Here is a 10724-nt window from a genome sequence, read left to right as displayed (position 1 = left end):
AGGCGTAATTTGAAGTGTATTTTATTTATTCACTTCAAAATATTCAACAAAAAATTCATTGACTTTAATTTCGACAGTTAGGTACTTGTTTATTGATTACACTCTTGAAAATTTGTAAACATGACAGTTAGAGATTACATAACAGAAATAAATATTCAAAGAAAAAAAAATGTTTAAAAAAAATCTACCCTTAAAAATCTGTCTAAAAAGTCAAGTCTCTTTTATTAACAATTACTTGTGGTCAAAGTACAAGCTTTTATTTATAGTTACAAATACAAACTCAGATCCACAAAGAAGAAATTGTGGCAATTTCCCCTCTCAAAAAATAAGAATTTTAAATATTTTAAGTAATTATCGAATAGTTCGAAGATTCTAAAAAAAATGTATAATGTAGTAGCATAGATCATAGCTGAAATATTTCAACAATTTTTAATGCCTCCGATTTCGATAAAATCATTTTTTACAGCATTTTTGACTCAAAAATACAGAATTCTCCCCTTTAATGATTGGACGATATAAAATTTCAGTCCTTTTAACGATTTGGTGTGTATTTTTTGAAACAATTTCAAAATCGCTCCAAAAAAAATTTTGTATACAAATTTTTAGGTAAACATTCAAAAACTACTCACTCAATCGTTGAATTAATCCGATTATTGCTTTTCTTGGATCAAAATTATCCTATATAACAAGTTTTTTTAAATTTTCCTTCTATAAATTAAGTTTTTTAAAACATTTACTAGGGTAATTTTGACCCAAAAAATACAAAAATCTTTTGACAGTTTTATAAGAAATCAACTAGAATCCTATTCGAGAGTGGGCATCCTGGAGCAATTTTTTCAATCGATATCTCAAAAACTTGTCGTTCAAAAACAAAATATATCAGATTTTTGCACCCTATGATTCTTTCGAGTGATTAGGACCCCAAAAACATAAAAAACGATCTCATGTCGATTAGATGAATATTTATTATTAGTGAGATATTTTCAAAATCACTCCGTAATAAAGGCTTTTTACGCAGGATTTTAGGTCATATCTCAAAAAATATCCAGTCAATCAAAAATTGAATTCAATTCTTGTACCCTTTGGGTCAAATTAATCTTTTTTTATTTTTTCGATTTTTTACAAGGGGTACTCTTTAAGGAAATTGCATATTAAGAAAAGTTGTCTATCTTTGATTTGGATAAAAATTATTTACTGAGGTAATTTTGACTTACAAAATACAAAAATCGGATGCTTTTGATACATCCAAATGGTATCACATTATCATGTCTGGATTATTTAGGGTAATTAGAACCCTAAAGAATATTAAGAGAGCTCATTTGACGATTAGAGGAACATATTTCAGGTAATCTGAATCGCTCCTAAATAAAAGCTTTTTGTATCGGAAGGCATGTAAGGCCATATTCTCCACAAGTTTTTTGTAGTTTGTGAACCCACTCTACTTTTAAAAATTGTTCTGTTAAAATACAATTGAAAATAAAGAAGCTTTTGAAACAAATCTTATATTTTCTTATCGAAAATAGCATTCATTCCACTCCGCTAAGTTGTTTACTAGCTAAAAAGATAACAAACATATTAAATTAAATTTTACAGAAACTTGTCTACAACTGTATACAGTGACGATAAAAACATTATGGATCTTGAGCCCATAATGAAGTTAAATTTGAATTTATGAAAATCGTGTTTTAGATTTTTATTGACATCAAAATAGATACAAGCAATTAGCCGGAAGCCAAAAACTATCGAAAGTGTTGGAAAACCGTTTTGTTTTTTACAATTATACCTTATTTTTCAAACATTTCTACAATTACTGTTATTTTTTTCACGTTTATACTGTCAAAAATTTTGTTAAATTTAATCCACATGAATATAGGCTCACGGTCTAATATATAAAATACAAAACTGACGACGATTAAGATCGTAAAATGTGTGAAACGGAAAAAATAAATTAAATTGTGATTGTGTATGTCCCTTAATCTCAACTGTTGCATTGGACAGTTTAGGACGGTTAATGCTTAGTTTGTATCGCGAGAAAATATATAATATAATTTTATATTTGTTTCACTCTTACTCATGAAAAATATGATATTTTACCTCTTTTTAATACAATGTCTCAATAATATTTGATGGGAATTTGTTTGTGTTTGTGTAACACAGTTGCAAGCCACACTGCAGGGTGTTAATTCCTTGATAAATGTATTTTCTTTGCATCATCCCTTTTATTTATTTCGTTCTTTTTAAATCATACCCATTTACACGCAAGCGTGACAATAAAGTTAATATTAATATCTAAATCTCCTACCGAAGACTGGAAGGAAAGTTTGCTCATAGGTGAGTCAATCATATAGTTTGGCGGAATCTATACCAAGTATCCAGAGCAAAAGCGGAACATCTCAAAGTCATACAGATTACAGGATGGTTGCAGCCATAAAATTAAATAGTAGCTGTAAAAGAGGCAGCCATTATCCTAATCTCTGTAAGATCACGGACCCTGAGGAGCTTTCGGGAAGTTCTGTCGTGATTTAGAGTCATTGCTGTTTTTTTGGATATGGTAAAACAAGAAAATGAGATGAATTACCATACCAAAAATTACCCTCTAGTACAAAATGAATACTACGAAACTGTGCAACTGTTAAAACATAAGAATGATCATGTATGAAAAACTAATGATCACAGGAAACTGTTATGTCGGAAAGAACAACTGCAGACAATTCAGAAGACGCAGAAGTAGCAGGAGGAGTAAAAGAGACTTCCCATCGGAGATCTTGCGGCGATATTTGATAGAAATATAAGCATTATGAGAACTATACTCAGCTTATGACTTCATTACTATTTGGTTAGTTTGTACATGTTTTAATTCCGTTCATCGGAGGTCATCGAGACTATTTATACCTTAGCTTGACCAAAAAAATTAAAAAAGATTCAAAATTCATTCATAATTCATAACTTTTTTGTTTCCTCTTTCTTTTACTGGATACTTTTTGAAGAAAAACTTCTTTAGGCACTCTTGACTTGGGGAGTAAACTTTAGAATGTATAATCAGAATGTTACGAAAATGTGTGATCAAGCTTTTTTAGAAAAGTGTTGAGAGACGCAGTAGCTTAGTGGCAGCACATTGTAATCCGATACCGAAGTCCATCGTTTAAAACCAGCTCATGTAAATTAAAAATTTTTTTTTTCTTTTATTACTCAATGATCTTATAAATAATATTTATTGTCTTTGTAACATGTATGGAGCTAAAGAAGTTTTACTTCAGTCGTGGGGTCTAAAGCAGAAAATAAATTTCGATATTGTATAGATAAAAATTGGATAATAGTATGAGGGCAAGGATATACAACACGACAGCGAGTGAATAAACACAGTTTAGTCTTTATACATCAAACTTTAGTCAGTGGATCATTAAATTAGCTGATGATAGAATGGGTTTGTGATATTATATATAATAAAAATAGAGGAAGTATAGTTTTTAAGAAAATATACATTATCCAGAGTTTTCTTATTAATGAATACGTACAAAGCTGCATGATGTTAAAATTTTAATTAGCTTTGACTAAACAAAACTTATTGTAGCATTTTGTATTTTTTTAATGGTTAAAATGTTTCTTGCCGAGATTTGATGCAAAGCCCCTACATAATTGCTATAAATTCGCCATAATTTAAAGAGATATGATAGAATTGAGAAACACTATATTTTACATATTTTTCTTGTGTTTTGAGTAACATTTTTTGATTTCTACCACCACACTGAAATCATATTGAAATACTGATTGATGACGAATTCCAGAAAACATTAAAAATAGATAATTAATTAAGAGCTGTCTTTAAAATGCTACTTAAATTGACCTTCAATTCAAGTAAAGTATATTCAAATTCTTTCGTTGTTTGTATTTTATTTTTTGATTAAATTTTTAACTCATCCATTCATATAATTTTCGGTTATTTTTGTGTAATTAATGATCTATGACATTCAAGAATATTCTTTACTTTTCATTAGAAAAAGAATTTTAGGAACCTGTTTGGCTCATAATTTCAAAAAAATTCGATTTAAAATACAAAAAAAAAATTCAATCAAGATAGTTCCTTTATTTGAGCTACTGTGAAACCCACTTTTCGACAGAATTTAATGAATTTTTCACAGGCTAAGAATAGGGATTACTATTAAATTCCAAAGTTTCGGAAATGTTGACTTTTGAAAACACGAGATAATTAATGCCAAAGTTCGTAATTTTGACGTAAATTGGTAAAAACTGGGATATTAGGCATTAATTATTTCGTGTTTTAAAAGGTGAATATTACAGTGAACAAACTTCGATAAATTCCGTCGAAAAGAGGGTTTTACAGTTGTCAAGCGAAGGAACTAAACTACCTATACATGGAACAAAAATTTTCAATCGAAAACTTTATGGATAGAATCTTGTTTTTCGATTCTCCTATTTTGCAAGTTACTTTTGTTGATAAAACTCTTGCTGTGAATTTTCCCTTTTTACAGATTTGTGCTCTTCTCTTAAGAACCACCAAAATACGGTAAAATTACAGAAATTTTGAGTGACAAATTGTCAAAAGTAAGGGCCTATTACAATTACATTTACAATTATTTTTCTAATACTATTACAAACAGCAGCGGTCCATTTATTCCTAGTTCCTTGAGTGACTCAAAGCTTGTGTTTAAATGTTCATTTTAACTTTTACGAAAAAAATAGTTTATTCAGACAGATAATTAAGAGCTAAAAAATAGATAAAATAGAGTAGAATTGACAATTTAACGATTTTTTCGATACAGTTTACGTTAAACTGCTAAGACATTTGTATTTCTTACGTTTTCGTTTACTAATCTACGGATAGATCATCACGTAGTGCCATTAAAAGAGAAAGATTATTAAATAAATTAAATGAAAATTAATATTAAAGAAACATCATATTTCATTTTTTAAGTTTTGAAATTGAATAGATGAAATTAACATCAATAGATCTCCGAACGCTATTATATAAGTCATATAAATGATTCACTCATAATGAATCCACCTTGGGATCCACACACTTAACAGTTGAATGAGACTAGTTCAGGCCACCCAGTTTAATAATAACAATTTTTAAGGTCTTATTCTTAACACCTTTTTGAATTGATGATGCTTACAAATACCGAATTATTGTAATAGTCACCAAGAACTTCCGTTTTATTATGTGTATAAAAAGTAGCCCAAAAGGTTTTTTTTTTTAATCTTTTATTCAAGATGTTTTAATGACCAGTGGTTATAATTTTAATCATAATTAATTATATTTAATTTATAAAAATATTTTTGATACAGTACAATATACTGAATTCATATTTGATCATCGACTTTTAAATATAAATTGCTTTATAAGACAAGTCATTGTTGCTAAAACACTGTAAAGACCTGTCAAATAATTTACTAAGCTGGGATACAGAGATTAATCATAAACGAGTTATATACTTTTAAAATATTGAATTATATTTGCAGATTGGTAGAGTAAATTCTATTTGTTTAGTTTTTGGAGAAGAAACAGGAAATTTTGATAATAAGTAAAGTTGTAGAAAATCACTTAAACAATAATTTATAGAACGAAAAGCTTTTCTATAAAAGTAATATTTACAGAAATATTTACGATTATTGATTTTATAAACTTGTATATAGTCCGCGGGACAGCACCCTATTTGTTTAATGATCAATACATACTTGAAACTTCGCGAGTGGCTTTAATGAGCATAATATTTTAGCTATCGATCTAAAAAAACACAGCAGGGATTTTTTCGGACACTATGACCACTTCATAACATTAATAATTCAGAAAAGTGAACTATGTATGTAATGAAAAACAAAGATACTTAATGACGAAATGTTCGAGGTGGTATCAAGATTATCGGTGCAGTATTTTTGTCGACGAAAATATTTTATTGCTTAATAATTTATGTTATCAATTGGTCATAGTTTTTTCAGATAGATAGTTTAAATATAACGTTATCATGCTCATTTGAAAACGCAGCATCTTCGTAGAGAGAAACTTTGGTTGACTCGTCAAAAGTAAGCCACTCACGAAGTTTTAAGTATGTATTAATCATTTAACAAAAAGGTTATGGCACTGCGGACTAACGGGATTTAAACAAAAATTCACAGGCTATAGGTTTTGATCTTAGTAGACGGTGAGTATTTTACCTCTACCTACAATACACACTTTCGTTTACCTACATTAATTAATATTAAGAAGTTATTATAAATTTACAAAAAATAATTATAAAAATATCATAATTGAAGTGTTTTAGGCAGTTAATGAAAAGTATTTCTAACACACTTTGGAAGTTGAATGTGTAGAGGATCATAAAGGTCGTAGAAAAGGAAAAAAATTGAGCTTTTGAAAAATTTGAACTGAATGTACAAAGAAAACATTAGCAACAAAGTGAATTAAGATAGTACGGGAGCGCCAAGGCAACTTTAGACATGTGGTTGAAATTTCTTGTACCTCATTTTCAACTTTGAGGATGAATTTTATTATAACTTCATGAATGTAGACGAAAAGTAAGAATACACTTTTATACCATGTATATATGAAATATACATAGTATATTAAGTTTAGTCCCAAGTTTGTAACGCTTAAAAATAATGATGCTATCGAATTTTTACAGCGTACTCAGGACGAAAGTGAGGTCAAGTACGTAAATGAGCATCATAGGTCAACTGGGTCTTCGGTCCGTAGGACCCATCGTGTAAACCGTTAGAGATAGAACAAAAGTTTAAATGTAAAAAATGTTCCTTATCAAAAATTAAACAATTTTTGTTTGAAACATTTTTCGTAAACATCACTGTTAACCCGTGAGGGCGCCAATTAGGCGGAAATTTTATAATATGTACTATACTTGATTATCAGTTATGTATGTGTCACATGTTTGTATGTGTAATGTGATACAGAAATCAACACTGACTATGCATGGTATTTCAACAATTAACTCAGTCAATTGTTTGTTTTCACTTGTTTCAATATCTATCTTGGTTTTCGAAATATCGAAAGCTAAATAAATATACAAAATTTTCGATATTTTAAAAATTACTCCAAATATCGAAAAATTGAATTCCTAATTTTCGTCTCATATTGTCAAGCTATAACATAATTCTCCATCAAAAATGAAAATATATAGGTATTTTTTTAAATTTGTGTCCCCACTACCGTGCTCATACATCGTTAATTAGTCGGACACAACGGGTTTCATTTGTTTTCAATAATTTATTTTATTTTAAATTGTTTTTTTTTTGTTTTAAATTTCCATCGACATCGATTTATAAATATGCCATGTCATTTTGAAAGTTATATATTTATTTAAATAATCGGGCAATCCTCCTAAAATTTTTAGAATTGATTTAAACTTTTTTGTACAATTTCATAAAAAAAAATCAAGCCTTTTATCCAAAATTGCCCTAGCGCTCGTACATCCTTAAATTAAAGCTTGCAATGTCATATGTTTATAAAGTTAATTATGGAAAATATCAATTTTCCAAGAAACAGATAAAAAAATCATGCACAAAGAATGATGATAAAAGTTAAAAAAAATTATACTTGTAATAATGTAAGTTTGAAATTAGGGAAAGGGAAACGACCAACAATCGTATATATGTATATACGATGCCATTTCTGACAATCAAATCGATGTCATGAATACACTTCAATGAGCAATTTCCTTCATCCGGTACTATTAAATGATAATATTATTTCACTCTAATGCATAGATCAATTCAAATATGTTCATCTCATTCCAAATTTTCGATTCATTCATTTTAATAATAATAATAATAATAATAGCGAAATATAAAAAATAGATGTGGAACTCAACTCACAAATGACAATAGTTTTTATTCAATTGATAAAGAAGTCAACTAATGTTCAACCCTCAACCCTCTCTCTATGAATACGAATTTTTTTATCAGCATTTTTTGATATTTCCGTAAAACATTGTTATTTTGAAAGTAATGTATAACATTGAAGTCGAGAGTGAATAGAATAAATACTCCCGATGTGAATCATTGAAAGATAATAATACAATAACGGATATCTATTTTGGAAACTTTAATTTTAAATCGACCAGTACAGTTAATGATTTAATTCCGAGGGCTTTATAAATTTTTTTACATTCTTTGAGATTTCGTTAATTGACGTAATACTAAAGCAGCCCAATACACTTTTACCAAGAGTATTTAATGAGAAAGATTAAAATTGATAATTTTCCAATTTTTTTGGTATATTAAAAGAAAAAAAACGAAAACAAATGCAAATTTCTTTTATCCAATACTCGACGAAATGGCATCGGTTTTGCCTGATGTTGGATAGATATATTTTTCACTTAATTTATTTTGAATTAAAATAACAAAAAAATCAGAGACTCGGCAATTTTAGGCTCGCCAGTTAATCTAGCGGTTTTCTTTTGAGTTTTGATGAATGACTTCTTGACATACTTGATGAATGACTTGTTGGTCTGTCAATTTCACCAAGGGTAATTTTTATTCATTCTGTTGATTTTACAGCTGAAAATCGCTAAGTGACCCATGCAAATATTTGCTTTCAGATTTTCTAAAAGCTACGCCAACTATGACAGATACACGATAAGAAATTTTTTGTGGATATCCCTAGGTCAGTATCGGTGTGAATGCCTTACTGATTTGACTGTTGATGGAATTGTAACATTAGCAATAGTTATGGCGGACAAGTCAATGCAGTATGGGCGTCAGGCCTATAATGGTTGGCGATACCCATAATCCTTCTGGTGAAGAGCCTATTTTCAATTGGATATATGTATCTGTCTATAGTTTCTCTATACCATACCAACATTGTGGAAAACGCCCCACATTTCTTACCGTGTACAGAACTGAAAGGTCAATGAACGAGATTTGTGTGTGCCATTGGTGAAATTTACAGCTCATTAAGAGATTATGACGCACTCATCAAATAATTAAGAGAACTTTTTCATTTAATATTTCGAAAAAAAACAGTTAACATATATGCAACACTTTTGGTCAATTTTTATAAAAAGTGCATTTGACATTTTGCTGCCCTCAGGACCGTTTTCATGATTTTGGACATTTATTACTTTATTCAATAATTTGGTTAGTTGATGGGATAGCAAACATAATTCAAAAATTTTTAACAGCTATTATATTCAAATCCATTTTATTCGTTGTTGCAACATATTAATAGCCGTGAGGATAGCTTGAATAGTTTTGGGTAACCTCATCTGTAACTTTCACAGAAACCAATTCATTCCTGTCATCGTTTCAGACGTAAATTATGCGATTGAAGATGATATAGCACCTCTTGAAATTCAATGGAAATCGATAAATTTAAAATGGAACACCTCGAAAACGGTTAGCCAAATTTATGCAGACATTTCTGAGACATTTGGTCAGAATGACAAGCAAAATATTTTCTTTAATTATGGCGACATTTCAACGAAAGCCATTCTCCAAATATGATAGTCCGGATCTGTAAAGAATATTGATTTAAAAAAAAAATTTTAATTAGAAAATACCTTTTAAAAGAATGTCAACGAAGTTGAAAATGTGTGACCGCTTTTAGTAGATAATTATACACATTATGAATACAGATTTTTAAGTGGAACGGTTATCCAAATGTAAAGGTTTCTAAAAAAATTCGAATAAAATTTTTCTAACGAATAGGAAAAGATAGCTTCTACATAAAATTATATTCATCTAAAAAAAAGAAAAGATAAACTGGCGAATCACCCCAACTCAACCTACAAAGGACATTTGATATTATTATTTATTATAGATATGATAAATACAACGGCGGTGGGAAATAATCTTCTATCGTATTGTTATTTCGTATTTTGTTTATGGACATGATAAAATGAATGTGTGCCAATTCAAACGAACATAATATGCTAAAGGTTATTCTATTTATTTTTAGTATTTTTTCCTAAAAAACTGCAAAAAGAAAAACAGTTACAAATTATTATGTCAAAAATATTGTCAACACATATAGCATAGGGTTGGTTATTCTTCTTGATTATATAAATAATGTTATAGGAGAATCTAAAATACAGTCAAAATTGATTATAATGACGAACTGGTCGTTATCACGACTCTATATCATCCAATGGTCGTATGGTATTCGTTGTGTGCGTAGTCATAGTAGGGACAATAAAATCGATGCCAGCGCTTCAAGTAAAAAATTTTGGCGATAAAGGAGGCTTTCATGACTAATTTGCAGTTCTTGACATGTTAATCTTATAGAAAATGCCAAATTAAAATTATTGAAAAACACTAATTAATTCAACTTAATTCATGAAAAATTGTGAAAATAAGAAATCAAATTGTACAAATATTATTTTTCTAATGTAAATTATCATAATTATTTATTTAAACTTGTGAGACAATAATATTAAATTTTCAATGTAAGTCATAAATGCAATCCATACAATTATGTATGCATCCGTATAATTATATAATTAAAATAGTGTATCGTTACCATGGAAAAGCCTTCTATAAAATTCACACACGGTGTGAATAGAGACTGATATATATAGTATTTATGTTAGCAAAAGTAAAATAACGGTATTGAATGGGGCTGTCAACCAGAAGTATTGTAGATATTTCCAACCAGTATGACCCTGACGCCCATATTGCATTGACTCGTCCGCAATAACTATTGCTAATTTTACTATTCCCTAAATACAGTATGGCGGTCACACTGATACTAACAT

Source organism: Chrysoperla carnea, chromosome 2 (assembly GCF_905475395.1).
Source record: "Chrysoperla carnea chromosome 2, inChrCarn1.1, whole genome shotgun sequence".
Taxonomy (NCBI): Eukaryota; Metazoa; Arthropoda; class Insecta; order Neuroptera; family Chrysopidae; genus Chrysoperla; species Chrysoperla carnea.
The sequence above is the reverse complement of the archived record's forward strand: the minus strand, read 5'-3'. Positions refer to the sequence as shown.